Source organism: Pantherophis guttatus, chromosome 9, assembly GCF_059756535.1.
Source record: "Pantherophis guttatus breed Tessera chromosome 9, ASM5975653v1, whole genome shotgun sequence".
Classification (NCBI taxonomy): domain Eukaryota; kingdom Metazoa; phylum Chordata; class Lepidosauria; order Squamata; family Colubridae; genus Pantherophis; species Pantherophis guttatus.
Genome location: NC_142071.1, coordinates 6,238,033 through 6,262,510, shown reverse-complemented (window position 1 = coordinate 6,262,510; position 24,478 = coordinate 6,238,033). Strand labels below are relative to the sequence as shown.

Here is a 24,478-nt window from a genome sequence, read left to right as displayed (position 1 = left end):
TCTCTGTCCGCGCCCTTGCTTTTTGCTGGTAGCCAATAAACGCGCAGGGGCGGGGATTCGAGTTGGAGCGACAGGAGAGGGGCGGGGCGGTCGTGGAATGCTTTATTAAATGAAAGCTGAATTGATAATAGAGAAGGGGCTCTTTTGCAGGAGTTTTTTTTTTTTGGACTGGGTTTCTTTCTTTTTTTTTGCTCCAAAGCAGGACAAAAAAAATAAAAAATAAAAAAATAAAATATTATCTCGAAGGAAGCATATGTGCACCTTTGAGACATAAGCATTTGTTATGCCTTAGGCTTTTGAAGCCTGCACTACTAGCATCAGCTAAAATGCACTAGTCTTAATTTTAAGAGGTTAATTTGGGTTGCAGGCAGGGGGATGCCTCTCTCCTAGAAATACACGCAGCTTTGAGAAGAGAATTACTTTTTGCCAAGTCAAACTCTCGTTTTCACCTTCCGATTGGAGGCTGTTCTAACGACAGAGAGGTGAGTAACAGCTTTGCAATGTTAATACTGCAGGTCCAGGGATGGGGAATTCAGTTTAGGCTGAGCTCCCAAGTCAGCCCATCACGTTAAAATGAATGCAGAAGTTTCTTGTCCCTTGGATCATACTGAGGTTAGGGTGATGGCATCCGTTCAAACCTGTTGTGGGTGCTCATTTAAGCTGAAGGGCCACGAAGGACACGCTTTTTTAAATTTTATTTGCCTTTGACTGGCTTTTGGATAAAGGCAGTATGTTTACGCTTGGTCCTATATGCTTTAAATTTTGTTTTTTAAAAAAGATTCCTTGTATGATGTACTTGAGAGAGATTGGCCAACTAACAGAGGTTCAACAGTGTTTTAGAGTCATACTTTGGGGCAGAGGTCACCAACTGGTGGTCCACGGACCACTGGTAGTCCGCTAGAAAATTTTGTTGGTCCGCAGCTCGCCCGAGTTGAGGAGCTGCTCCGGGATGACCAATGGCCAGTCCTGTGACTAGAGCTCTGGAATATGGGACCGGCCAGAGAGATGAGAGAGATGAGAGAGAGAGATTGACGGGGGAGAGAGAATAGAATAGAATAGAATAGAATAGAATAGAATAGAATAGAATAGAATAGAATAGAATAGAATAGAATAGAATAGAATAGAATAGAATAATAAATATGGAATGGAATGGAATGGGAATGGGAATGGGAAGGGAAGGGAAGGGAATTCTTTATTGGCCAAGTGTGATTGGACACACAATCACACTTGTGTCTTTGGTGCATATGCTGTCAGTGTAGATGAGAGAGAGAGATGAGAGACAGAGGCAGAGGGAGAGGGAAGAGAGAGAGAAAATGAGAGCTACAGAGAGAGAGAGATGAGAGAGAGAGATAGAGAGAGAAAGAGATGAGAGAGGGAGGGAGAGAGATTGACGGGGGAGAGAGAATAGAATAGAATAGAATAGAATAGAATAGAATAGAATAGAATAGAATAGAATAGAATAGAATAGAATAGAATAGAATAGAATTCTTTATTGGCCAAGTGTGATTGGACACACAATCACACTTGTGTCTTTGGTGCATATGCTGTCAGTGTAGATGAGAGAGAGAGATGAGAGACAGAGGCAGAGAAAGAGGGAGAGGGAGAGGAAAGAGAGAGAAAATGAGAGCTACAGCGAGAGAGAGATGAGAGAGAGAGAGAGGGAAAGAGATGAGAGAGGAAGGGAGAGAGAGAGGGGAGAGAAAGAGAAAATAAGAGCTACAGAGAGAGAGATGAGAAAGAGAGAGAGAAAGATGAGGGAGGGAGGGAAAGGGAGGGAGAGAGAGAGCGGGGAGAGAGAAAATGAGAGCTACAGAGAGAAATGAGAGAAAGAGAGATGAGAGAGAGAGAGACAAAGAGAGAGAGGGGAGAGAGAGATGAGAGATCCTGGTGTTTTTTTTTCTGTGGGAAACAAGTCCAAATGGCTCTTTGAGTGTTTAAGGTTGCAGAAACAGGCGGCCAAACTAAGTGCCTGATGGACCCCATCCCGTCATTGGGAGTCCAGGCACTTCAGTGAGCGGCGCGCTGGATTCATATTAGTCGTCCGCGGGATTTAAAATTATGAATTTAGTGGTCCCTGAGGTCCGAAAGGTTGGCGACCCCTTCTTTAGGGGAACCAGAGCCAAGGTTGATAGAAGATAAAACGGAAGAATATGGAGCGTCCCTATTTTATTCTTTAATTTTCTACTTACTAGCAGCAGCGCCAACACACTCCGCTTTGCTCCTTTCTTCTGTTCGGCCAATGGACAGCTCCTGGATTTTAATCCATATTGGCTTTACCAGAATAACAGAGTTGGGAAGGGTCCTTGGAGGTCTTCTAATCCAACCCCCCCCCCTGCTCAAGGACCAGATCCTTTTTACCATTTCAGACGAAATTGGCTGTCCAATCTCTTCTTATAAACCTCCAGTGCTGAAGCACCCACAACTTCTGGAAATAGAAGAATTCAGCTAACCAAACATTGTCTGGAGCAGTTGGTGTTGCCGGCCTAGCTAATAGAAACAGGGCAAGGAGGCCTTGGAGTTTGGATATTTGCCAGACTTGCTCTCCCGGACTAGAATTATTCTGGCTCACATGGATATAAAAAGTTGGTTGTGGTTATTGCTTCTGAGAAATCGTTGTCTTTGTGTCCCCTGTGATCTGCAGAGGCAAAGTTTGCCCCAAATTACCTTCCAGAGGCTGATGAAAAAAAGCTCTTTTGGAAAGCTCCTTTAATTAGCAGATTGGTGCTCCCGTTAGAGTAATTCCGTTGTATGTGGCTCGAGAGGCTTTTTTTTTTTCTGGCTGTGGTTGATTTTGCTAATTACCATGTGTGCTCTGAATTGTTTTTCTTTTTTTTAAGACAAACAAACATTTAATACATCAGTCATCCCTTCCCTGTGACATCTCGGTGTTATCTTCCAAAATTCTTCTTCTTCCATAAGTTTCTTCTATCTTGATCTTCTTGTGCTCTGAATTGTTGTCGGTTGTGTTGCCTTGAACGCTGCTGAGAGTCTTTTGACTGTGGCAGTGATAAAAATGTAAGAAAGAAATAATGATATAACGAAGCCCTGTCAATCATTTCTTGAAGAAAGTGGGTGGAGACTCTCCATTCCTAAAGGGCTATTTTTGACCCAGGAATGGAGTTTTGGCCAGAATTAGAGCTCTGATTAGGTGTTGTGGGAATCAGGGTTTTTTTTTTTCCCCCTTTCTGTCTTGCTCTCTTTTATTAATTTGCTTTTGCTGCAAGAGGTTAACACAATTCTGCAATTTGCCTTGAAACAATGTTTGACATTTATAGGGAAGGCAGTCTCTGGAGGGAAGTAATGTCCTTCCACTGGGTTATGCTCCCATTTTTTGCTGTGGTACAGTGTGGGAGTTGCCTTGGAGATCTTAGAAAGAAATTAGAGTGTGCAGCGAGCATTCCAGCTAGGTCAGTAAAATTCTGGATTTGTTAGCAGCCCCAGATTGCAACCTACAGATTGCAACCTATAGATTCAATCAGGTATTCCACGATGCCCGGGATGGCGAACCTCTGGCACGCATGCCCGAGGTGGCACACGTGCCCGAAGTGGCACGCAGAGCCATCTTTCCAACCACACGAGCTGTTGCCCAACTCACCTGCAGCTGCACATGTGCGTGCACCCCCCCCCAGCTGGTGTTCAGGCCTCCGGTTGCAATTCCGGAGACCCAGCTGATCTTCGGAGCTCTCCTGTGCATGTGCAGAGAACCGGTAGTAAAAATCCTGACTGGCCTCGCCTCCATCGATTCTCTGCCTCCTGAGTCCCAAGCTGATCGGGAGGAAATGGGGATTTTGCAGTATCCTTCCTTTGGAGTGTGGTGGGAATGGAGATTTTACAGTATCCTTCCCCTGCCACACCCACCAAGCCATGCCCACAGAACCGGTAGTAAAAAAAAATGTGAAATCCAACACTGATGCAGTCATGCCATTCATGCAAAAATAGGTATGTGAGCAAAGAGTTGGGTTCTGCAATCAGAATATAATTGCGGTGATAACTGAGAAAGGCTGAGACCGAAGGAGAGATTAATCAAAATGGGAGTTTACTCAGTTAATTCAGTTTTGAAAAGATTGCTGGGCCATAGTCTAACCACATAGGCTGGGTTCACATCAGGCTAAAATGCAGTTGACTTGTCTATGGCAGGGGGATTCTGGGAGACATGTCTTAAACTTGTCAAGCTTGGGAACCCTATGGGATGGATCATAAGGATTCCAGTCGCAATTAAGAGGCAGGGCGCTGCTTAACCCATTTTCAGAAGTTTAAGGCGTAAATCAGGGGTCCTCAAACTTGGCAGCTTTAAGACTTGTGGACTTCCATTCCCAGAATTCTCCTGCTGGCTGAGGAGGCTAGGGAGGAACATGGGTCAGTCCTGGAGTCTGGGGAAGGCTTGGACGAGGGCTCTGCGTCAGAGGCAGAGAGGGAGCCAGGGCCATCTGGGAGTTATGTGCTGCCTCCGGACATAACTAATTATTATCATTATATCGATATTATATTTTTAATATCAATCACTACATTGATATTAATTCTCTAATCTTACAATTAAAGTATATTGAACAATTGAGCATAGTAAACATATTCATTTTTCCCTCTTAACGTGTCTTCTAATAAGGATATAATAATAATATTAAGCATAATAATCCTAATCATAATACTAACAATTATCATATTGTTTACATCTCTATCTTAACATATTTTCTACTCTAATCTCCTTTTATTTCCAACTTCCATTTTTATTCTGTAACCATGGATAAAATAATTCCCATATCATATAATATTCAGTTTGTTCTTTCTCCTTAATTGCCAGCGTTAATCTGTTCATTTCTGCACATTCTAATATTTTCCTAATCACCTTCTCATCTGTGGGGATTTCTTCACTTTTCCAATTTTGTGCGAATACAATTCTAGCTGCAGTTAATACAGGAATAATTAAATATGCGTTCTCTTTACTATAAGTTTACAATCCCTGTTATTGTTGAGCTGTGAGGCAAGCAAAAATGTAGCTGAAAGTGTGAGTCAGTCTTGCCATAAGGGGTCATTAGATGAATGGTCGTAGGTTGAGGAGCTCCGGTAATTTAATGCATACAATTTACAACTGTCCCATTTCTTTTTAATTTGTCAACACACCTGTGCCTCTCTACGATGTTTTCTTTTGTGGAAATAAAATAAGAAGCCTTTTAAAAAAATATTCCAGTAGTGCCTTTTGTGTATTTTTTAAAAAAAATCAGTGAAGTGTAAGATGCTATTCACAAAATCTGAGCCTGTGAAATTGTGCATGGATAAGTAATTGGAAAATTATGTCTAGCACATATGCAATATTTATTTAACTGCTCTTGATTTATCATCTCACGGTGGTGACCAGGGATGGGTTCTAAATTTTTTTACTACTGGTTCTGTGGGCGTGGCTTATTTTGTGGGTGTGGTTTGATGGTCATGTGACAATTCTTTAGGATTTAGCAGAGGTACTGGTCTACCAGGCTTTTAACTGCTTGCAGAGCCGTACCGGTCTACCCATTTGTTCTTGGAGGCCCCGGTCTACCCATGATTGGCCCCTCCCATAAGACTTAAAACAGGAGCAAAGACACGTGGGCCTTTGTAGGAAGCAACATTGTTCATTCTGTGCAGTTTAAAGCCTGAAGCTCTGTTTGATTCTGGACTCCGTGTGGCTTTGTCAATTAGGTCTTTGGCAGCGTGTCAAGGGAGATAAAGGTGGTGATTATCAGCCTTATCCCGAAGGACTCTTGACAACTATCTGGGACTCATCTGTGAATGAACAGAATTCATAGCTGTTAAAATAAAACAGGTTTTTGGGACTACTGGTGTGTTTTACTGACTCAGGAAGCCTAGGTCAGAACAATAGTGCTGTTAAGAAAGAAATTTCCAGTGAGGTCCTGGAACAAAAGGATTTTGAAGAAATCTGGAGAGTTTGGCTGCCCTTTCTTGACACTTCGTTTTTCCCTAGAACTTTGCTCTAGCTTTCCTGCAAATGCAGATTGGTTAGAATAAAACTGGAAGGGACCTTGGAGGTCTTCTAGTCCAACTCCCTGCTCAAGCAGGAGACCCCATACCAGTGTTGGCAAACCCTTTCGGCACCGGGTGCCGAAATGGGGGCAGGCCCGTGCGTGTGCTGGGAACTGGAAGAGTAGCCGCCCGGTGCCAATGCGCATGCCGGGAAGATGATCTTCCAGTTTCTGGTACGCGCATGCGCACTGGCCACCTGGTCTCCCGGTTTCTGGCACATATGCACGCAAGAAGACCATGCGCGCCGGAAACCAGAATATCATCTTCCCAGCGCGCGCATGCTCACCAGGCAGCTGTTCTTCCGGGTTTCCAGAGCTCCCGCGTGCATGACCAGCTGGCTGGCGCGGTGGAACCTGGGAGACCAACAGGCGACGGCTCGCGTGCCTGGAGAGATGGCTCTGTGTGCCACTTCCGGCACGTGTGTCAATGGTTCGTCTTCACGGCCCTACACCATTTCAGACAAATGGCTATCCAGTCTCTTCTTAAAAACCTCCAGTGAAGAAGCACCAGTGGTGGATTCCTCCCAGTTCGGTCCGGTTCGGCTGAACCGGTAGCGGTGACGATATAACGTCACCGAACTGGTTCTCTTTGTCCAGGAGCTGGGCCCTCCCGCCCACCCGCGTGTTATTCCTACCTTTTATTTCTTCTTTTTTAGCCCAGCTGATAGGTGCGGCAGAGTGGATTGCCGCACCTCAGCTGGGCTGACTCCTAATGCGCTTGCATGACGATCGCGCGCAAAGTGCGTGCACGCAGAGAACCAGTAGTAAAGCTGGTTGGAACCCAGCACTGAGAAGCACCCACAACTTCTGAAAGCGAGTTGTTCCACTGGTTAATTGTCCTCACGGTTAGGAAGTTTCTCCTTAATTCCAGGTTGCTTCTTTCTTTGATTAGTTTCCATCCACTGTTTCCATTCCATCGATTAGGTTTTCATCTAATGACTGGTGATGTTTTGTATACCGATTGCCATATGAAATCAAGCAACCAGTGGCTTAAGATCTTTAAAATCAACTTTTTTTTCCCCCACTCTGAAAATCTTTCCATAGCATCCGTGACGTAGTACACATCAAAGCTTGGGAAAGTGATACGCTTCAGTTAATATGCAAAACCGGACAAAGCCAAGTTGGCTGTTTGAACTTGTGAAGTATTTGTAAGAGAGAAACCGAGAAAACTGTTTCTAGGAATCTGATGCTTGCTTAGCACTTCTGGGGACTGAAAACACCGTTTCACTTCTACTTGTCTAATGTGGAAATAATCTCCCTTTTCCCTGCCCCCCCCAAACACTCTAATCCACTCTGGTACCCTGAAAACATTGCTCAGAAAAATGTATGCACCTAGCTCAGAGGTCTGCAACCTTAAGCGCTCAAAGAGCCATTTGGACCCTTTTCCCAAAGGAAAAAAAAAACACCGGGAGCCACAAAACCTGGGTGGGCGTGGCCAATTCCACATCACTCACTCCCACCCAGTCACATGACTTCCCTAACCACGCCTACCTAGCCGGTTATTAGGGCAGAGAACCGGTTGTTCTCTCTCTCTCTCCACTTCTCTCTGTATCTCTCTATGTCTCTCTCCCCCCCACTCTGTATTCTCTCTCTCCCTCTCCCCCCCTCTCTCTCCCCTTTCTCTGTATCTCTCTCTGTATCTATGTCTCTCTCTCCCCCTCTTCCCCCCTCTCTGTATCTCTCAGATTTCCAAGGCCAGGCGAGGAGTGACTGGGAGGGGAGCAGTGGTGGGTTCCTCCCGGTTCGGTCCGGTTCGGCCGAGCCGGTAGCGGTGACGATATGATGTCACCGAACCGGTTCTCCCCCCCTGCCCTCCCACCCTCCCACGTTATTCTTACCTTTTATTTGGTCCCACCCCCAATCTATTGCTGCCTCCTGAGTCCCAGCTGATGACTAGAGGGAAAAAAACTGTTTAAACTCTTGCAGCAGGGCTTCAAAGGGCCGTCCTACAGCTGATCAGTGTTAAAAGCAAACAAATGAGTCAGGTCATAAGTGCGAGGACTGGTCATAAGTGTGAGAACCTTCCAGAAATGACTGACCAGCTAGCCACGCCCACCTAGTCACATGACCTCCAAGCCACACCCACAAAATAAGCCACGCCCACAGAACCGGTAGTAAAAAAAATTTAGAACCCACCCCTGGAAGGGAGGGTGAGGGGTGGGGCCAGCCAGTGATGGGACAGGGAGCCGCAGCAGAGGGGCCAAAGAGCTACATGCGGCTCCGGAGCCGCGGGTTGCTGACACCCGACCTTGCTAATAATATATCCTCCATAATTAATTATAATCATACCCTAATTTTTCTTCTGATTTTTTTCCCCATTAGCATATATGCTACCGTACAGTGATTTTTAGTACTGTATAAATGATATGCAAAACCTTCAGTGCAGTGTATGGCGTATGTTTTACCGTTTTTGATTTTTAAAATATGTAATACTGAAACATTTTGAATTGAAAACGTTAAAAAGAATCGCTAATGCTCATTTGAAAGGCAGCAGGGATCTAATTATACATTTTGACCAGTCATGCCGATAAAAGACATATGAATTGATAAGCCTTCTGGTGATGACTGTTCCCATTTTTTTTTTCCTCTTGGCTTACAATTAACTTGCTTTTTACCTTTTGCTGATGGGCTGATGATTACACATAAATAGGAAGAGGGATAAATGTAAGAATTGTGCATTTCTTAGTATCTTTTTTTAGAATGGTAATTGAAATTCTAGGAAGGGAGAACAGGCTGACCGTTAAGTCATATTTATTTTAAAGATGATCAACAGGAGCTACGCAAATACGGTTTGGCTTTTATTGATTCCTACTAAACGCTATACAGGTAGTCCTTGACTTTCATCAGTTTGTTCAGTGACCACTCAAAGTTACAACGCCGCTGAAAAAGGGGTAGCATCCCCATGGTAATGTGATCAAAATTCAGACGTTTGGCAACTGACTCATATTTATGACTTTTGCAGCGTCCCTGGGATATGTGATCTCCTTTTGCAACCTTATGACAAGCTGGGAAGCCAGATTCACTTAACAACCAGGTTAATAATTTCTCAGCTGCAGTGATTCACTTAACAACTGTGGCAAGGAAGGTCGTAAAAGGGGGCAAAACTCACTTTTAGAAAGGTCTCACGTCACAACAGAAAATTTGGGCTCAGTTGTTGGTCATAGGTCAAGAACTATCTCTATTTACAAATTGCTCGGAGTCAGGGTGGATTTGATTTAAATCGAGTTGATTTAAATCACAATTTAAGTCATGATTTAAATCACTAGTAAAAAGGCTTGATTTAAATCAACTCGATTTAAATCATAATTTTTAAAGAGCAACTGTCATCTCTGCTACTCCTTTGACCCATTGTTGACTCACCGATAGTCCCAGTGTTGCAGAATATACAGCCTGATGCTACATAACTAAGCTCCATTTCATGCTGAATAAACTAAATTATTTAGGTATCTTAAATAGAAAACTATCTTACGATCGATTTTTACCCCAAAAGTTTTTTATTAAAATAAATTCGATAAAAATCAAAAAATCCAATTTAAATCAAAAAAATCCGATTTAAATTTTTAAAAAATCTGATTTTTTTGATTTTTTTTAAAAAAAATCATTGATTTTTATCCACCCTGCTCGGAGTGCATAATTGTAAATTCTTCATTCAATGGAGAAACATTGAACTGGATCGCCATTATGAGGTTAACCTTTTTACAAAGGAGGCTTTATAAGCTTTTTAAATTTTTATGAATTCATACATTTCTTAAAACCAATCCCCCTCTGTTCCCTCTTGTCATTGATAAGTGTGAACCGAAGCGTCTGATGGGGAGGGTAGAATCTTGTCAATCACAGCTGACGTGCTGGAATGCAATGACAGCCCTTTGATTGGAAATGATTCTAAATGGTTTAATGAGCCTTGGTGGCGCAGCAGACTAAAGTGCTGTTAAATAGCACCAGCTGCCTGCAATTACTACAAGTTCAAATCTCACCAGGCTCAAGGTTGATTCAGCCTTCCATCCTTCCGAGGTAGGTAAAATGAGGACCCGGTTTGTGGGGGTAATAAGCTGACTTTGTATAAAAAAGAATAACGCTTAGGAGTGGGGCCGAAAGCCGTACTAAGCAGGTATATACAAAAGTATGAAGGCAATTGCTTAACGCATTGTAAGCCGCCCTGAATCTCCGGAGAAGGGCGGCATATAAATTGAACCAATAAAATGAATAAATAAATAAAATAAAACAGGATAATCAAATGAGATAGATTTTTCTAACCATAGTTGAAGTGTTTAAGATCACAGTGCAGGCACCGAAAAACTATTATCAAACTAATATATATATGTACCTAAAATAAACATTCTAAAAGCTATGGGATAAATCATTACTATTTTATTGTGCATGTTTTACATAACCGTATTTTATAGTGTACATAATGCATATATAAATTTTACATACTATTTGAATATGATCTGTATTTTAAATAACAGCTTCCTAGTCATCTGGGAAGAAAAGCGAAATGCGCTATAAAATTAATCTGATGAATATATTCACACCTGCATACGTCCGCGCACATTTATAGTATCATCTGTATACTGCTAAAACGCTTGTGCCTGCAACCTCTAAATTGCAAAACAATGCATCCTAGACTGAAACTTTTTCAACCAAGGTATCTCAAATGGCCTAACTTCCAGAATGCATCCAAAATCTGGGATCCAGGACTCCCGTGTACAGGTAGTCCTCGAATTACGACCATAATTGAGCCCAAAATTTCTGTTGCTAAGTGAGACATTTGTTAATGTCAGTTTTGCTCCACTTTATGACCTTTTTTGCCAGTGTTGTTGAGTGAATGTGGTTAAGTTAGCAACAGTTATTAATTCAATTTGGCTTCGCCGTTGACTTTACTTGTCAGAAGGTCGCAAAAAGAAGTCAGATGACTCCGGGATACGGCGACCGTCATAAATATGAGTCGGTTTGCCAAGCTGAGGAATTTTGATCATGTGATTGTGAGGATGCTGCAAATGGTCGTAAGTGTGAAAAACAGTCGTAAGTCACTTTTTCCAGTGCCGTTGTAACTTTGAAAGGACACTAAATGAACTGTTGTAAGTTGAGGATTGCCTGTGATTGAAATTCGGCCAATTTTATGAAACGTTTTGGGACCTGAAATTTTTCCTAAAAACGTTTAATGACATAATGCAAAATATGTTATAAAACATTCCCAGTGGTCAGTTCTTGATGTTTGACCGAGCTGTACAGTTCAACGTGGACTACTTTTAAGACAGATACCCAGAGGTGGATTTCAGCAGGTTCTGACCAGTTCTGGAGAACTGGTAGCGGAAATTTTGAGTAGTTCGACGAACCGGTAGTAAAAATTCTGACTGGCCCCGCCCCCATCTATTCTCTGCCTCCCAAGTCCCAGCTGATTGGGAGGAAATGGGGATTTTACAATATCCTTCCCCTGCCACACCCACCAAGCCACACCCACAGAACCGGTAGTAAAAAAAATTTGAAACCCACCACTGCAGATACCTCTCTGGATTTTTAAGAACTTTTCAAGTACATTAGAAGCTCTGCTATTGTTGTGAAGGCACTGAGAAATCTGGTTAAGGAAGGAGCCCCCGGATCCCAGATTGTGTAGTATGTTATATAAATCATTTTGAAAATATAACCAGGGAAAAAAAATGCACTTGGAAAATGATCCTGAAATTGACGCAGGTTTAATGAGAAGTTCAACTATATTTAATTAGATTGACTCCTCAAACATAAAATGGAACCGTTCTCACAATTTTTTGCCTTCAAATTAGTTCAGCCACTTGCTCAGGCAAAAACATTTTGACAATTCCAAAAAAGCAGAGAGATCAAGCAGTTTTTTTTCCCCCTCCAGAACATCGTAACTTATCCTTCTCCGTAACTAAACAGTTAATTTAAATAGAAGTACTGCTTCAAGGTGCATCTTGGCAGAGTTTGGTTTCACCACAAATTTTAGAGAGATAAAAAAATATCCTAGTGGCTCACCAGTAGAAAAAAAGGGGGGGAAATGAAATGTTTTCAGCCACTGTTGAAAACAGATAAGATTATTTCACTTTCATCAGAACATATCTGTCTTCCTGCTAATTTTGCATCATTAGCTGATTGTGATTGCTTTCACATCTCCTCCAAACCCATATCACATTTATTTATTTACTAAGCTATTGCTGCTTCTGGCTTTATTATTATTTTTTTTCTTTTTGGCTCTGATGCGAACGATTTGAATCCTCCAAACATTTACGGTACTTACACTAGACTGAATTGCAAATAATAATTTCCTGTATTTTTCTCCCTGCAAAACTTATCTTGTCCAAGTGCCAAGCCACAGCAGGTAAAAGCAGAAACTGAGACAAATACTAGACTTTTTATACTTGCTTTTTGGGCAATGTAAAGGCAATGAATACCAACTAATTTGTAATTAAAGATATCTTTTTTATATCTTACTGTTATGTGTATTCTATGTGTTGGAAATTAAACTGAATGTAAACAGATAGACTATCTGTGTCCTGCCCTTCTCTATCTTATAGTAGGCGGGTGTTTTTTTTTTTACTTACAAAAGAAACGATTAAAAACTCTGATTCATACCTTCAGCCATTTGAATCTTGGTTTCAGAATAATATGCATTGAGCATTACCCATGAATGTTTTGTTCAGCTCATTTAAGCATTTTGCATTTCTCAGATCCAGGGCTTTAAGGAAGTTAGAATAAAGACAATATATAAGAAACCTAATGTTATGAGAAGGCAACAGATTTTGTTATTTCTTCCAATCCAACCTTTACCTCTGCTATAAAACCCTTTTTGTTTTCTGTTTGTATTTTATCTCTCCTTGGTCTAAATTCAGATGTGGCCTCCTTGTAAAACCTCATAGCTGATAACAAAGAGCTTCTTAAAGTGGTTCCAGGATGGGGGGGAAAAATTACAGCATTCTTCTTTCCTATGCCATATGTAAAAAAAAAAAAATCTCCCTGCCAGTAATAAATAACCACATGAGCGCAGTGCTAAATATTTTTGCCCAACGTTATCAGCTGCCTCCATTCAGAGATGCATGCACAGAGATACGCATTTGAAGTTGGCACCTGCTTGAATTTCCTGTCTTTTATTCCATTGCCAGCACTCAGTAGGGAATGCCACAAACAGGCCAGATGCTTTCAACCCATCCATCAAAATTTGCAAGTCAGAACCACACAGGACAAATGAGGTTTTAGGATGGTCCATATCTATATGAAATCTGCAACTTGATTCAGTAAAGGAATGCATCCCAAGGTACCCTGTTTGCCCCCAAATAAGACATCCCCTGATAATAAACCCAATTGGGCTTTTGAGCGCATGGCAATAAGGCCAAGCACTTATTTCAGGGATCAAAAAAAAAAATAAAAAAATAAGACAAGGTCTTATTTTGGGGAAACATGGTAGACACCAGAATGTGCTTCCAAGCCAGTACAAATAATTGTTCCCCTGTAATCCTTCTAGCCAGATTTCTCCTGGAATACAGTTGTCAAACCCTAATGCTACTCTTCTCAACAAAATAAATGGGTTGTAGTGAGGGCAGTAGAATCAGTCAAAATATGGAGCGCTCTGAAAAAAACTTTGAAGGAATTGAATCAATCTAGCTGGAAGAAGAGTGGAGTAAGACAGCACAGCACTCTTTAAATTGCATTGGTCTTGCTAAAGTGTGAATCTCAAAACCCCAGAAAGCAATATACTCAATTATTTACAACCAGTTGTTATATTAAGAAGCTATAAACTTCTAAGGTATTTCTAAATCCCTGGTTTGTTCTTTTAGGGAACATATTTAAATTATTCCAGAATTAAGCTGGAACTATATTGCTATAACTTATTCCTATGTTTCAAAATTCAGCTGTGATGTCCAAATTTCCTTCTATCCAATTTCTGTACTGCCCTAAAATCACACACAAAGTGGCTTCTCTTTGTTCATTTGCACCTTCCCTGCATGAAATACCGTGTTTTCCTGAAAATAAGACCCTGTCTTCTATTTTTTTAAACCCTGAAATAAGCGCTTGGCCTTATTGCCATGCGCTCAAAAGCCCGATTGGGTTTATTATCAGGGGATGTCTTATTATGGGGGAAACAGGGTACTTTTGAGAAGTAATGGATGCTGTTTGGAAAGCTTTTTGTAGAGCTCTTAGTTGTTTGATACCTCATATTTACTCAGGGTCCATAGGAGCAGATCTGTTGTCAGAAAAATGGTGTAGGATCAATAATATTCAGTTGAATTCAGGAATAAATAAAGTCAAAAGCAAAAGTAGGAATGTACATCTCCTTAAAGATCTCATTCCTTTGGACCTTCTTCGGAAATATATGTGCATTCGGTTGCTGTCTCGGTTAAAACAAAGCTATTATTTTACAGTCCCAAATTTTCCAAAGGCAAGCGAACCATCTAAAGCAGGTTTGTCCAATTCACAATATAATAGGCTACGTGCAGCCCTGGACACCTAGTAATGAGGCCCCATAAGTTAATTAAAAATATTAAATAAAGGAAGTTTGTTACCCTGTTTCCCCAAAAATAGGACCCAACCAGAAAATAAGTCCTAGCATGATTTTTCAGGATGCTCGTAATACAAGCCCTACCCCCAAAATAAGCCCCAGGTAAGATTGTCAGTCAGATGGATGCATTTAGAACCATTTCTCCCAAAATTAGACCTAACCAGAAAATAAGCCCTAATGCATCTTTTGGAGCAAACTTTAATATAAGACCCGGTCTTATTTTCGGGGAAACACGGTAATATATAATAACTATAGTATATATTTGACATGTGGCCCAAGACAAATCCGTCTTTATTCACTGCAGTCCAGGCAAGTCAAAAGGTTGGACAACTGTGATCTATTCTAGAGTGATAGACAGTTCCACAGAAATCCTATTGCCTTCAACTTGTCTTCTCCAGAAATGCTAAATTCTACCGGTATCTAATCAACCTCTCTAAGGCATTCCTGTTACTTGCTTCATTTTTACTACAGTACGAGAGATCCAGTCTCTGCAGGACCGATAAGCAATCCTGCAATAATAATAAGATTCAAGGTAAGCTATATGCATTAAAAAAAAAAAAAGCTTACATATATTTACAATATTTAAATGTTTAATATATTTAAAAAGAAACATATATCATGTGCTTGTGTTTTGTATGTTGGGTTGGGTTGGGTTGTTGTAAAATCAATAAAAATAATTTTTTAAAAAATAAAATGTTTTAATACACTGCTCAAAAAAATAAAGGGAACACAAGCAGAAGACATCCGAGATCTGAATGAATGAAATAGCCTTATTAAATACTTTGTTCGTTACATACAGTAGTTTTGTGTTCCCTTTAGTTGTTTGAGCAGTGTATAAACTACTGTATGTAAAGAACAAAGTATTTAATAAGGCGATTTCATTCATTCAGATCTCGGATGTCTTCTGCTTGTCTTCCCTTTATTTTTTTGAGCAGTATATATTATAACCAGTGGTGGGATTCAGCCAGTTCGCACCACTTCGGGAGAACCGGTTGTTAACTTTCTGAGCAGTTTGGCACACTGGTTGTTGGGAGAAATCATTAGGGCAGAGAACCGGTTGTTAAATTACTTGAATCCCACCACTGATTATAACATTAATGTTAAGGTGAATGTGAAAGATGTGACAAAAGAGGAATGATGAATAATAGAATTAGAGTAGAGTAGAGTAGAGTAGAGTAGAGTAGAGTAGAGTAGAATAGAATAGAATAGAATAGAATAGAATAGAATAGAATAGAATAGAATAGAATAGAATAATGGCCAAGTGTAATTGGACACACAAGGAATTTGTCTTAGGTGCCTACGCTCTCTCGGAGTACACAAAAGAAAAGATACACTCGTCAAGAATCATAAGAACCACAGAGACGTTTGTACCCAGACGATACACTGCATCAGGAAGATGGAATGTTTTTATCTTTGTAATTCAAAAATAAAAAAACTTTTTTTAAAATAAAAAAAGCTGCATTTTTTTTTTAATTTCTTTTTTTTGCATCCAATAAGGTTGCCTTATGCTGGACAAACTGGATGACGATGATGCTTATGCTTGTGTGTGCAACTCTGATCACCGCATCTGGGAGAGGAAAAATAAAAATTAAAAAAAATAAATAAATTTCTTCCCACCCACCCACCCACCCACATTCCCTCACCCCCCCCTCCCGGCACTGCTGGCCAATTACATTTCGCCCCTCGTTCCTTGCCCTCCTCCTCTTCCTCCTCCTCCTCCTCCCCACCCACCCCCACAAATGACTGGCCACTAAGAACCAAGCCAGCATCGCAGATACACACACACACACCAGCCCCCCCCCCCCAAATTTGGTCCAGGCCTCAAGATCTGTGAGGGGAAAGTGAGGGAAAGCGTGGAAAACTACAATTCCCAAGAAGCCCCGGGGCGCGTAATTTCACGCCGGCCAATGAGAGCGCGTCTTTTTTCTTTTTTTTTTTTTTCCCCTTCCCCGGCGCCGCCTATGTGTGTGGAGCTTTTTTTGTGTGTGTGCGCGTGAGGAAAGGAGAGGAGGCGGAGGGAGCGGGAACGAGCCAAGGCCGAGACCGGGACGTTCGAGGACGAGCGGAGCGCCAGCGCCCCCTTCCTTTCCCCCCGACTCGGTGCCGCCCCCCTTCCCGCGCGCCCTCGGCGGCTCTCTCTCTCCCTCTCTGTCTCTCGAGGCCCTGCGGCTCTTCGGCCGGCCGAGGACGGCGGCACCCGGAGGGGAAGCGGCGTTGAAGCGGGGGGGGGAGGGGGGGTGCGGCGGAAGGGAGGCAAAAAAAAAAAAAAAAAAAGAGGCGGGGACCGAAGCCGGAGAAGCGGGAAGCTTGCAGAAATTGAGGCCGGGGATCGAACGCGGCCTATATCGAGGGGCTCGGCCCGCCCGCCAACCAACCAACCAACCCCCGTTGCCGGGCCGCTGGCTCGGAGCCGGCTTGGCTCGGGGTTTCCCCGGCGGGACTCTCGGCGGTGATCGGTTCGATACGGCGGGGGGAGTTAGAATGGAACTGACTGAAGGTGAGGAGGGAGGGAGGGAGGGAGGGGGGAGGAGGGGGCGGGGCTTGGGGAGGAGGGGGCGGGGCCAGAACCCTGGCTTAGCCAGGCAGCCTGTCGGGCGGCAGGAGCTGCAAGCTTTAAACAATGCCGCTCAAGTTGCTAGTCCTCAAGGGTGCTTCTTGGCTTCTTCGGGTTGGGAGGGCTGAACTTTGGCTCTCTGTTTTTTGTTTTTTGGCTGGATGGATGCTGAGTTTGGGGATGGGGGGAAAAAAAGAAGGAGAAGCCGCAGCAGCCCATGTTTTTTATTTATTTTTATTATTATTATTATTATTATTATTATTTTATTTTATTTTATTTTATTTTATTTTATTATTTTATTATTATTTTATTATCATTATCATTATTAATTCATTATTATTATTAATTCATTTTTATTATTATTATTATTATTTTATTATTATTATTATTATTTTATTATCATCATTATTAATTCATTATTATTATTATTATTATTATTATTATTATTATTATTATTATTATTATTATTATTAGCTTTAATTTATATGCCACCCTTCTCCGGAGACTCAGGGCGGCTTACAATGGGTTAAGCAATAGCCTTCATCCTTTTGTATATTTTTACAAAGTCAGTTTATTGCCCCCACAAACTGGGTCCTCAATTTACCTACCTTAGAAAGGATGGAAGGCTGAGTCAACCTTGAGCCTGGCGAGATTTTAATTTATATACCGCCCTTCTCCCGAAGGACTCAGGGCGGCGTACAGCCAAAAATATAAAAACTTAAAAATATCAAATTTAAAACAATTTAAAAGTAATATTAAACAAATTTGGCCCGTATTAATGAAAAAAAACCCTTTTTTAAAAAAAAAACCAACGAATTAAGAACAATTAAAAGAGCTACGCCAGCCCGGCTTGCTGGAATAGAAAAGTTTTTGGGGGCACGGCGGAAGGTGCGTAGATCCGGGATCCTTCGTATCTCCGGGGGCAGCTCGGAGATTTTTCTTGGATAAAATAAATTGCAAGTTTGCTGGGATTTTTATTTATTTATTTATTTTTTTGGGGGGGGGAATTGCAAAATCTGGAGGGGGAAATTTGGGTTTTTTTTCTCTCCCCTTTCTTCCATTTTATTCCCCCCCCCTCCCTTTGCATTGACATCTTTTCCTTTTCTCCCTCTTCTCCTTTTCAACAGCAACAAAAAAATAATAATAACTTGGTTGCTGAAAAGGAGGCGGCTGGTGCAACTTGCTACCCTGTTGTAACTGTCTTATGTTACAGGTGCCATTTATATTTATAGGTGGTGTGTTTATGTGGCATTGATACAATGTTTCAGTGTTATATCCATTACAGTGTTTCAAAGTGTGTATCCGTGTATGTCAACAACGCCTAGTAAGTAAGTAACATTTGGTAATGGACTGTGGTGTGAAGTCAAATAGTCCTGGGAAACATCAGCTCCCTATTTCTATCTTATCTAGTAATCTCAGCTTGTCTAAATCTTATCTTCTTGGCAACTGGGTAAAAATTAAATGGAAAGAAAGATCTATGATATTTTGAGCTTTTTTTTTTTTTTTTGAGGCAGGGCAACACACGGTGTTACGTGATGGCTCAGTGGCTAAGATGCTGAGCTTGTCGATCGAAAGGTCGGCAGTTCAGCGGTTCGAATCCCTAGTGCTGCATAACATGGTGAGCTCCTGTTACTTGTCCCAGCTTCTGCCAACCTAGCAGTTTGAAAGCATGCAAAAAATGCAAGTAGAAAAATAGGGACCACCTTTGATGGGAAGTTAACAGCGTTCTGTGCGCCTTTGGCGTTGAGTCATGCCGGCCACATGACCACGGAAACATCTTCGGACAGCGCTGGCTCTTCGGCTTTGAAACGGAGATGAGCACTGTCCCCTAGAGTCAGGAACGACGAGCACATATGTGCGAGGGGAACCTTTACCTAACACACAATGTTGTGTGTAATATGTATGACACGAATGTAATACGTATGATCCTTATACGTATTACATTCATGCCCAAGGTGCTGGATGAAAGGGGGGAGGGGGTAAATGACCTGAAATCAATTATGATTTTAAATTTGGAGTTGGGTTTCTTGAGTTCAGCCCTTCTCCAACCTGCTGCCTTTCAGATGCATTAAATTACAGCCCCTATTATGATCGGAAGAATAGCTGTGTGCTAGAATGTGAAGGGATGTAATCCAACTCCACATCCTGAAGGATTAATTTGTAGAAAGGGGCGAGCTGGTAGTTATGGTGGAAGGATGGCTTTTTGAGACAGATTTTGAATTTTGAGGAACACAGTTATTGGCGCGTTTGGTTGCTAGTGAGCAAAAGCACTCGCCCGTGATAAGCAATTAAAAATATTCAGGTATTAAAATGCTAAGTGTTAATTACTCCACCACAGCTCAATCCCTGCTAATACCTGTTTAAGTTGTGGGAAGAGGAATAGGGAGTATATATGTATATGTGTGTGTGTGTATCTATCTATCTATCTATCTATCTATCTATCTATCTATCTATCTATCTATACACACACACACACACACACACACACCATGTTCCCCTGGCAGAGGATCACTAGTATTGACAGTACAGATTGTATCTGAGGCAGTAGATGGTGTACTGTCACATGGTCTACCTATATTTGTAAAATATACTCCCCTTCTATGTGTATTTTAATTTGGTCTCTGACCGCAATAAAAAGCTTACTTACTTACTTATCATGTTCCCCTGAAAATAAGACCCTGTCTTATATTTTTTTGAACCCTAAAATAAGCGCTTGGCCTTATTGCCATGCGCTCAAAAGCCCGATTGGGCTTAATATCAGGGGATGTCTTATTTTGGGGGAAACAGTCTCTCTCTCTCCCTCTCTCTCTCTCTCTCTCTCTCTGTATGTGTATGTGTATGTGTATGTGTATGTGTATGTGTATATAGAGAGAGAACTAGTGATATCAAAATGCATCAGAAATGAGACCCAATAAAGAGGAAGAGATTAGTGTGCGGAAATGGGCACCAAACTTTTTCAGACTCTGAAGAGTTCTGAGGATATGCAGGGTAAGATTAAGCGAAATTGCTAAGAATTCTGAAAGAAAGAGCCGGCTCCATTGATCATTGTGATGGAAGGCACTGTATAGCAGTCATCTCCTCCAAACACAGGGCAGGATCTACTACTAGAACCTTTCTGAGAGGACCACCCAGCCTCTGAAGACTTCGTATCAATGATCAAGTGAGCCATCAGGTTCGGATCAATTAGCAGTGGAGGGTTATAGTGAGAATCCAGTATGCGTTATATGAACTTGATGAAAGCAGGGCGGCTGAAATAATTGTAAATGGTTTCTCCATTTTAAACTTCAACCCCGATAGTTTAAGGAAATGAAAGAGATGGTTTTTGGAAATGTGTGTAAATGTGTGTGTGTGTGTTTGTAGTGGAACGAGTGACATTACGAAGGAATCCGTGATGTTGTGTGATCTGTACATTGGAAACCGTCATAGAAGAAGTGTGTGTGAGAGCACAGAGAGAGAGAATCTGTGCCGAAGAGGTGTGAAGTCTGAACTGTGGATTTTGAATGGATTATACAGCCCGGTGTTAATTGCTGTTGCGTGACATTTTGCGTGGGAAGGCATGGAGAAGAGTCATGAGACAGCGACATTCTTGGGAGTTGGGAAGTCTTAGGCTGACCTGGTAATGAAACAGCCTTTTGTGTATGTGTGCTTGCAGTGTCTACAATATATAAATATGCACAAACATCTCGGGGTTTGAACTTAGAATTTGAAATATTCTCTTCGGGGGAGGGAGGGGGGGGGCAGCATCTCTGGCTCTGTCGAAAAGGGGGAGAAGGATAATTGTGGACAGACCAGATAATAGTTTTGTGTGATGGAGGAGGAAGAGGAGGGCCACTTAGATTTAAAGGGCCAGAGGCAGCCATGTTGGCTGCCAGATACTGCAGTGTAAATCTCTTTTCCTACTCCACCCCCAGCCTTCCCTCCAAAAAGAAACCAGTCCTGTTTTGGGTTAACAAACGGGGCTTCAGTTCTTTCTCCGGGATCCTTGCTCCCCTGCTTTATCATTAACACTGTTTTCGATTTATCATAAACAAATCGGGGAAGCGGCATCTTTCCTCCCTGCCTTCTTTTCTGCAGCCAGGACTGCTAGGGACTGCGGTGCAGAAATTAACCCTTTTCAGTACAAATCTGCAGCAGGCTTATTCCGATTTCCAACCCCCCCTCCCCCTTCTCCATTTTCATGAAGAATTAAACAGAAATAGGTAGAAGGGCTGCCTCTCTCGTGCGTGGCAAAAAGGAGCCGAAATGTCTTCTACGATTTTTCTTAAGTAAACAAGGAAATTGCATTCCCAGCTACTGACAAAAGGCACACTTGTTTGTGCACAGCTAACTCCAACTTATTTATGTTTTAAATTTAAATACTGGGCAAGGATTTTCTCTTAAGGCGTTTCTTAATTATTATTATTTTTTTCCTTGTCTGTTTTATGGTATATTCTCTATTTTAATCCATCACTGAATTGGGCAAATGGTGCTGTTTGAATTTCCTGTACAGCAGACAACAGGGATGTGAAACAAATTGCTGTTCAGGTATCTTAATTAGTGGGAAGTAGGTATATTTGTATAATGTTTGAAAGTGTTTTTCAGTTTCATAGTGCAGTAGAGAAAAGCTCCATACACTGAATATATCTTTACTATATTAAATATGCTAATTCTGTTTCTCGGGTATTAATATGTTTGGACAACTGGAGCATTCATTATGTGTGAATATCTTGTAAATAAGACACAACCATGTGTTTGGATGTACTTTATATTGTTCGATCCTGCGTTGTTCGGTTTTCGAACCCAAATAGAAATATTTATATGATTGTTCCTTTTTTTTATGCACTTATTCAGAGACTTCTCAGTGGTTCTGTTTTTGTCTTTTAAAAACTCATCAGCTGATAAAATATAATTTATTGTTGTGATTGATTCAAGGATGTAGTTATCATAGTAGTATTTCATTAATATTTCAGAATATCCTCATGTTGGTCTCAGCAGTGTGTCTAGCGATGGAGTCATTCTTTCTGGTTTCTATTTTTCTTTAAGTGGGTCATAGTAAAAGATGATCAATGGATGACAGAAGGTGTGCCTGAACAGCTTACAGTGATAATATTTGGTTTCTGTGACAGAATAAATGCTAATGAACGTATAAATAGAAGCTGAGGAAAGGAAAATTTATATTGCAAAATGCTTTCCAGGAATAAGGCATTTTTTTCCCCCAAAAATGAATTATTTGTTGCGACTTAAGTGCTACATGTATGTAAAAGCTGGAAATGACTCATCACATTGTATGATGGTAAAAAACTGGAGGACAGTTCTACAGTTCAAGGCGAACACTGTTTAGATTTCTGTATGATTTCTGTATGATTGAAGAACATGGACAGGTCGTTGTGTTGGAACAAGAAATATCAGCCAAGTGAGATTATATATTATTTTGTATTTAGCTTTAAAAGGCTAAAATCGGTTTGAGAAATAAGCGCTTTCTGATATTTTAAAAGCCAATATCAAAGCAGTCTGAGCTGTATGTATGTATATGTATGTGTGTGTGTGTATGTATGTATGTATATGTATATGCATATATGTATGTATGTATGTATGTATGTATGTATATGTATATATATGCATATATGCATGCTAAGTTTTTATTTACATAGTTTAGTCTGGAAATTTTCCCAGGCTTTGTTGAATGAAAAATAAATGCATGTATATGAGAAAAGTAGTTCGAATCCCGTTGTGTATGTGGAAGTGGGGTTAGGATGGGAAGCAAACATTGTAGAAAGGCTCCTTTGGAAGGGGATGCCGTTAAATTTCAACAGAATTTACACACTGTTGCTTATTATTGAAGGCTCAGCCATAAGATCTCCTCCCATAACTGTTGATGATTATTGCTATCTATACGTTGTTAGTTCTTGTCCTACTGTATATGAGTACTCCCAACCAGTATAGAAATGATCAAGTAATATTGTGAAAACAAAATCATAAAAGGCTATAGGCAGCAATGGGATAATCAAAACGTAATAAATCACCTGATCTTCCTTCCTTCCTTCCTTCCTTCCTTCCTTCCTTCCTTCTTTCCTATTTATATTTCACATTTACAAGGTTGCCTATCTTCTCAATTAGTCTAGAACAGTGATGGCTAACCTTTTCTGGACCAAGTGCCCAAAGCGCGCGAACACTCCAAATGCAATGTGTGGATGCTCGCCCACACCCCCGCGCATGCGTTCACAGCCCCCCCATGTGAGCCCCGCCCCCTGTGCATGTGCAGGAGAGACCCGAAGACCAGCTGGCCAGTGGGAGACGTATGCGCGGCAGAGCTGAGTTGGGTGACAGCTCGCGTGCCCACAGAGAGGGTGCTGTGTGCCACCTCTGGCACGCATACCATAGGTTCACCATCAAGGGTCTAGACAAAGTACAGAAATAGCGCCAAAGTTACAACTATCAAATAGAACAGAAAAGAGGAATGGTCATTCGGGGGGGAGGCGGGAATCCACTAAAAACCCGTAAGACCCTTCACAGATGGAACTCCCCTCCTACCCTAGAATAAAGTCTAAGGAAAGAGCCAAGGTGGCGCAGCAGACTAAAGTGCTGTTAAATAACACCAGCTGCCTGCAATTACTGCAAGTTCAAATCTCACCAGGCTCAAGGTTGACTCAGCCTTCCATCCTTTCGAGGTAGGTAAAATGAGGACCTGGATTGTGAGGGCAATAAGATGACTTTGTATAAAAAAGAACACCGCTTGGGGGGCCCGAAAGCCCTACTAAGCAGGTACATACAAAAGTATGAAGGCTATTGCTTAACGCATTGTAAGCCGCCCTGAGTCTCTGGAGAAGGGCGGCATATAAATCGAACTAATAAATAAATAATAAATAAATAAATGTCCAAGGTACAACAGCAGGATCAGAGTCATCCAAATCTCAGAAGAAATGTTGTCCCAGAGGTCAGTTGTCATGACGAAGAAGACACATCTCCTAGGTCCCATCAAATGACATCGCTTAATAGATGAGATTTGTAGTCTTGTTTTATAGGATTGGCAAAATCCTATAAAACGGGAGAGAGAGAGATTCTCAAATTACTATGCCATATTATGGACCTTTGTAGGTAATAATCAGCTCTTGAATTGCCCCACAAAGCCTATTGGTACATGCCCATAACTGCATCTGGTTCAGTTGAAGTTTCCAATTGATTTTCAAGGGTATCCCATGTAGAAATTATAGCAGTAGTCTACATTCAAGGTGATTCAAGAGCCGCGGTGGCGCAGTGGTTAGAGTGCAGTACTGCAGGCCACTTCTGCTGCCTGCAATTTGCCAGTTCAAATCTCACCAGGCTCAAGGTTGACTCAAGTTTCCCTCTTTCCGAGGTGGGTAAAATGAGGACCCAAATTGTTGGGGGCAAGAGGCTGACTCTGTAAACTGCTTAGAGTAAAGCACT

At 41.5% G+C, this 24,478-nt stretch overlaps 1 protein-coding gene across 6 annotated transcripts in view; it reads left to right on the top strand.

Annotated features, from left to right (window-relative positions):
- The first annotated feature begins 42 nt into the window (after positions 1–42).
- The window catches only part of NSD3 (nuclear receptor binding SET domain protein 3), a 114,428-nt gene continuing 89,992 nt past the window's right edge, over positions 43–24,478 (top strand). The window contains exon 1 of one of the 6 annotated variants that reach the window (XM_060693591.2): positions 43–482. The gene's annotated coding sequence lies outside the window, so the exon portion shown is untranslated. Of the gene's footprint in view, positions 483–16,306; positions 17,018–20,587; positions 20,691–21,545; positions 21,599–24,478 lie in introns of those variants that run through there. The other 5 variants (XM_087875890.1, XM_060693589.2, XM_060693594.2 and 2 more) reach the window with 5 other exon arrangements.